The sequence below is a fragment of the Myotis lucifugus genome, unplaced genomic scaffold (assembly GCF_000147115.1).
Source record: "Myotis lucifugus unplaced genomic scaffold, Myoluc2.0 scaffold_68, whole genome shotgun sequence".
NCBI classification, from domain to species: domain Eukaryota; kingdom Metazoa; phylum Chordata; class Mammalia; order Chiroptera; family Vespertilionidae; genus Myotis; species Myotis lucifugus.
In genome coordinates this window covers 5,056,051-5,062,361 of record NW_005871116.1, presented here as the reverse complement: position 1 = coordinate 5,062,361, position 6,311 = coordinate 5,056,051, and the positions used below count along the sequence as shown (strand labels likewise).

Below are 6,311 nucleotides of genomic sequence, written 5' to 3'. Positions count from 1 at the left end.
AAAACGAGCCCTGGCGGACCCTGCGTTTGCTGCCCGGAGGGAGCCGTGAGCAGCGAGCGAGGGGTGGGATCACCAGGAGAGGTGATTGTCCTGGTGTCCCGGTGTCCCCACAGCGAGGAGAACAGGAGGGAGCCTGGCAAAGCCGGGAGAGGCGGGAGCACCCAGAGGCTTCAGCATGGCGCGCGGCTGGCACCAGAGGTCTGGGCAGGTCTCCGGTTTGGTGCGCGCAGCAGCCCCTGGCTCAGGTGTGCGGTGGGGAGGACACTCCAGGACAGTGGGCTGAGGCGACAGCCAGGACACGGCCGCACTTCCTTACCAATTGGACTTTCCACTTGGGCAGAAGGAGTGGATGCCTAATCCTTCTCGGGTCCGACCAGAGGACAAATTACACATTAGGCACAGGTGGTCCACACCTGCCCCTGGTTGAGCCCGATTAGGTTCAACCTTCTGTTCTACCTCTTCTTGATTTGCTCCACCCAGCGCCCCCTCTCAGCCACTGAGGGGAAACAATTTAAAACAAACAAAAAGCAAAAGAAGGGATCTCTTGGAAATCCCAGGGGGCTCTAACCAGCAGTGCTGGAATGGATCAGTAGCCCAAGTCAATGGTCCTCAGTCAAGTGGATGTCTGGCCGCTCTGATAGGCACAGGCCACACTCTGAACACCAACTGGGAAGGGGAGAGGCTGTGTCCTTGTGTCCTTCTTTAGGAGGTAGCTTCCCAAGAGCCTACGTGTCTCCAACTTAAAGGACAGCCCAGCCTCTCCACAATACAGTGCCTGCTAGCTGGGCGAGCCTGGGGATCGCTCTTTTGAAGGAAATGGTAGAAAGTGCAAAACTTTGTTGGCAAAATTCCACTCTCACTTCCACAGGAGTTCCTATCCTCTTTTTTCCTTCCCTTTTTCTTTGGTTTTAAAGTTACTTTCACATGGCCTCTCCCTGAGCATTTCTGCACACATGGAAGGTAAGAGGGGCGAGCGATGCTTGTCTTCCGATGTGTGACTCTCCAGAGACACAGGGGTTAACAGCCTAAATTCATGTTGCTGGTTCTGATGGAAGCTACGGCACTCTGTCTGAACCTCTTACATTTCTGTAATACTTCCCTTTTCAGAGCCCTGGTATATATACCAGATCACATGATCCTTCCCCAGACCCCAGGAAGCAGGCATTGCTGGGACTGTGAACTCCATTTCACAAATGTAAAAGTTGCAGCTCAGTGAAGGCAAATGGCCTAATATCAGCATCTGACCCTAAAGTGGTCCTCAGGGAAGAGCTTCTAGGAATTTTAGAGCAAAATGCTTTGGCGTTCGTATCTGGATAATTCAGTAGCAACAAGTACTGACCAGGATGAAGGAACGAGGAAACATGCATTAACAAGAACAGGGCAATTTTCCTTTCTCCCCATGGAACAAAGTCTCTGACTTTGATGTTCTGGTATACTTAGAGACATAAGATGACGCAGCATTGGATGCAATGGGAATTTCCACCACTTTCCCAATCCCTGTTAGTATTATATTCCAAATGGATCCCCTGCAGAGCTTCTCTCATCCCCAATACATCTGAGAACTATTTCTTCAAATGTATGCCCCCCCCCTAGTTTTCCATGAGTCTGTAATGTAGATTTGGTAGAATCATACACATAACCCCAGGTCTAAAAATGGATTACGGCACTTTTCTGCATTACTCAACTGTGAGAAGTTTTGGAGGAAAAAAAGACATTCAAACTTTGACAGTCAGAAAAGACTAATTGGAGACTATTAAACACTAATGGAATAATTGCCTTAAAATCATGCTAATAGCTTCCTGGCTGCTACATGTTTACTTGGCCGGTTGCTAGAGCTTGAATTAAGTAATTACCTCCACCATTTAAAGCCACTCCTGATGCCCCACACAAGTGTTCTTGTGGAAGGAACTGCTGCTCTGTCATCCTCAAAACTTCAGGTTTTCCCAGGTGACAGAATTGGAGCATGAAGAGCTGCCTAATTAGGAGGCCATCCACTTGGGGCAGTTAAACCAGATGACCCAGGAGGGGCCATGCTAAGAACAGTCTGCAAGTGTGAGGTACTCCCCAGCATGAGTTCATTGCTGGCCTCTTTAAACATTTCTCAGTGTCTGCATCTGGAATGTTTTCAGAACCAAATCTCTCAGTGGCTATTTTGCATCTAAATGGCCTCATGATTTAGTATAGACTGACCTAAGGAATCAAGTTAATAATTGGTGTTAGTAGTTTTCCTGTCATTTATCTTTCAAAGGGATGGCACTGTCAGGACACAGGGACAGGTACTCAGATCTCAGTCTCATGTATCACTTTTTCTTCTCTCTGATGACACCAAACAAGGTTTTCATTCATTCAAACATGTTTGCTTAACAATCCCCTGGCAGTCTGGGTGATGAATGAGGCTTCCTCCCACCACAAGCAGCTGAGAGAGGATAAACAGGATGGCGGCGGGAAGACAAAGTATAAAATGCAGGTGAAGGGGAGTCAGATGAATTTCTGGTGTGTCTGATGGACCTCTGGCATCTTTGAAGCAGAGTTTTTAATTCTATAGTCACAGTGGCTCCAGAACCATTGAGAAGAGATCCATCACGGGGCAAGCAAGCTGCTGCTTAATCTGACTAAGGTGTTGGTGGTCTAGGTCTGTGACAGGGGGTCATTCTGTCCAAAACCTAAATAATGAGGAAGGGGTTCTTTCCCATGGGAAGGGTTTGTTATGCATTTTCTGGTAAGTGCTGAAAGTCTTCTTCACACAGTACAGTAAGTTGTGTTTTCTTGATGTTGGAGGAGTTCATACAGAGGATGTGACTGTCAGTTGACCCATGAGTAGGACTCAGGCAATTGGAGTCTCCTCACACCCTCCCCTGTCCTTGGAATATTCATTCTGCCCCTGTTCCGTTCCCACAGTGAGAGCCATTTTCAAGGTCATAGCCTTTGAAGAGCGATGTGTTGTTGGGCCATCTGGATGGTATATGTTGCTGAACCCAGTTAAGGCCTCTGTACAAGCTTTTAAGAGTCTGGCAGCCTAGTGTGGAGACTTCATCATGTGGCTGCCCAAGACAAGCCTGGTCTATAAGTTCCCTTGCTAATGAAAGCTGCCACCTACCAATCTGGAGTGACCTGCCTCTTTCTTCGCTCTCTCCTTGGCCAATTTGTGAACCAGCATGTGAACAGGAATTGTTGATTATACTTTACATAGAAACACAGAAATGCTCCAGAAATCAATAATTGTACCTGTCAATTTTACTCATTTCTTACAGAAAATGCCAACACTGATGAAAAAGAACAGCTATACTTAGGCGAGGAAATTAGACGTCCCTACAGCTTTGATTTCTATGTTATGTTTGCTTTTATTAGTTTTTAATTTCTTCCCTTGCAGCTATCTTTTCTCATCATCAGTTTTCCTGGACCCAACTGTCTTCTTCCTTTTCCGTGTAATTCACTATTTCTGTCTTGATTGGAGTGAGACGATCTACAGACAAATCTGGAACTGGATCTGATTGTGCAAATTTCTTTTAAAAAGCCGGATTTGGTCCCCCCCCACCCCCCGCCTCCCATCTTTTTGGTTAAGATGGTTATATGGAAGTTAATTTTTCAAAGCACTCACTAAGCAACAAAAATGTTTAGGATGAATATCTTTCTTGTTGGCCTTTCCAATTCCCAGTTTTGCTTTTGTTAAAGAGGAAAATTAGAAGAATATCTGGAACATAATTTATTCTACTAGGACTTTTTTCCTGAGCAGTTGAATTGAATCACCAACTATTTTTAGTCAATATAATAAGGTGATGCTTATGTCATTTTACATACAGTTCATGAGGAGTTTTCTCGTGTACACATGTGCTTTGCTCATGTTCCGTCAATAATAGAAGGCCTTGCTACTCAGAGTTGGGCCAGGGGCCAGCAGCACGGGAGCTGGGTAGAAATACAGCCCCTCAGACCCCTCCTCTCAGGATGATTTAATCACAATCTGCATTCTAACAAGATCGCCAGGTGATTTACATACACGTTTAACATTCGGGAACTGCTGCTTTGAGGTATCTCTCAGGGAATCCTTGTTGTAAGTGGCAGAGCCAAATTTAAATATGCACGTTTGACGAAGCTCTTCCTATTGGACCGTGCAGTCTCTCTGTGAGTGTTCAAATTCACCACCAGGCTTAGAGCCAGAGCCCCCTGTTTGCTCAAGGCTAATGGCCCAGGTTGGGAACATTTCTGTTAACTGACATTACAGTTCATCATGCACCTTGAACAATAGATGTGATTCAGTTGCTACTTAAGTGTTCAAATTAGGTCCTGTGATAAATGTAAAACATTTCCCTTCATTTCCTTAAAGTCCTGCTGCTCATTGACATCAGCCATCAGCAGCACTTAAAATCCACCCACCTGGTGATGCTAGTGGTCACTAATGACGATTCAGAAAACATCTCTGATCGTTCTTCGTCCATTTGGTCTCATTCCTTGTTGAGATACTTGAATTATATTTATAGGGTGCAGATTCAGTCAATTTATCTGTAAGCTAGAACTTCTCACTATTGCTCTTAAGCAATAGTGACATCATGAATAAGTTAGTAATAAGTAGCATCAGAAAGCCTTCAAAAACAAGGTAATTAGTACATTTTGATGGAAAGAAAATGATCAATCTCGTTTGTATTTGTCAACCGTGCCTCATTTATTTCAAGCATGGTGTACATGGAATGGAAAGATGCTTAAATGTGGCTATAACTCACTTGTTTGAATTTTAATTATTTGGCATAATCAGTGCTCTAAAATAGTTTTAAAAATTTAAAAGCCATTTCAAATTGGAATCAAGAGATCCATTGGATCTCTTCTTAATGGATATTGTGCCATGTTTATATGTTAAAGCTCACATGCTTTGCTCATAGGAAAGTTTCTCATATTCTTACTTAGAGTTTATTTTCTCTTATTTAATTCCAATACCACCCAAACAAAATAGAAAGAGTAAGTTACAAAGAGAGGAATGAGACTGTTGAGTGCCATACATCAGCAATAACAATGGGGACTATTCGTGAAGAAAGACTAACCAATGGAAACACAAAATGTAAAATCTTCTAAATCCTGACAGCCCAAAGGTAAAATCAAAGTAATATTAATTGTCAAGTTTCAGCTACTCTGAGGCACCTTCTTAATGGACTTCCAAATAGTTCTAGAAATCTCTGGATAAGTTCTTCAGTCTTTTATAAGCCAAGTGTGGGGGCTACCACATGGTATCTATCATTTTCCTTCTTTCCTGTTTTGGGTTATTGTCACTTTTGCTCCTTTGACCTCCAGAGGGACTGTGCTTCCATAGTTTTATACCCAAAACATTACTGCTGCTGGCAGTCTCACCAGGGCCTGTACTATGTCTGCAGAGGCCCAACATTGTTGATGTTAATGTTTAACAAGGGCCCTGCTCTACACTGTGGTCAGAAGGTCCCAGAGCTGGTCCTCACTGTGGAAGCTGCTAATGCAACTCCTACTCCTGCTGACCCTGTGTGTGTGCCATCACTACTGAGCTGGGAGTGCCAACAATGCCAAACTTGTAATCTATTGCCAAGCAGAGATGCCAACAGAAGAACTCTTAGAACTTATATTGATTATTTTGTTGTTGGCCCCTTGCCCTAAGACTTAAGTATGAGTTTATGAGAGCTGTGCAGAGGTCAATATACAGGATAGATTTTAATCTATACTCTGCATCATTCTCAATGTTAGCTCTGTGTGTATGTGTGTTGACTTTCTCTTAAGTTAACTCTTTTTTCCAAGAAGCTTCTTGATTTTTCCTGTAAGTAGACTTCTGGTGGGTGCTACCTAATTACTTCTTCAGACAGATCCAGAAGTAGGGATACAGCTGGGGTCCCTATTGTTCCCAGTGAGCAGCCTTGGAAAATGTAAATAGAGCCAACTAATCTGATATACTTAAAGTCATCCCTAATAGCTCCATTATTTTATTTTATTTTTTTTTTATTTTTATTTTTTTTAATATTTTTTTATTTTTCGCTTAAAGTATTACAAAGGGTATTACATAAGTGTCCTTTTTTCCCCCCCGCCCTTGACACACCCCTACCCTCCCTTACCCCCCAGTGTCTTATGTCCATTAGTTATGCTTATATGCATGCATACAAGTCCTTCGGTTGATCTCTTACTCCCCTCCCTCCTGCCCCCCAACTCTCTCTGGCCTTCCCACTGCAGTTTGGCAATCAGTTTGAGGCAGCTCTGCCTCTGTATCTATTATGGTTCAAAAGTTTGTAATGGTCTTTATTATCCATGAATGAGTGAGATCATGTGGCATTTTTCCTTCATTGACTGGCTTGTTTCACTTAGCATAA

General features: G+C 43.4%; 1 protein-coding gene across 1 annotated transcript in view; it reads left to right on the top strand.

Moving 5' to 3' along the window:
- PLCXD3 (phosphatidylinositol specific phospholipase C X domain containing 3) overlaps nucleotides 1-6,311 on the top strand; it is a 119,368-nt gene that overhangs the window by 812 nt on the left and 112,245 nt on the right. The gene's annotated exons all lie outside the window — the stretch shown is intronic.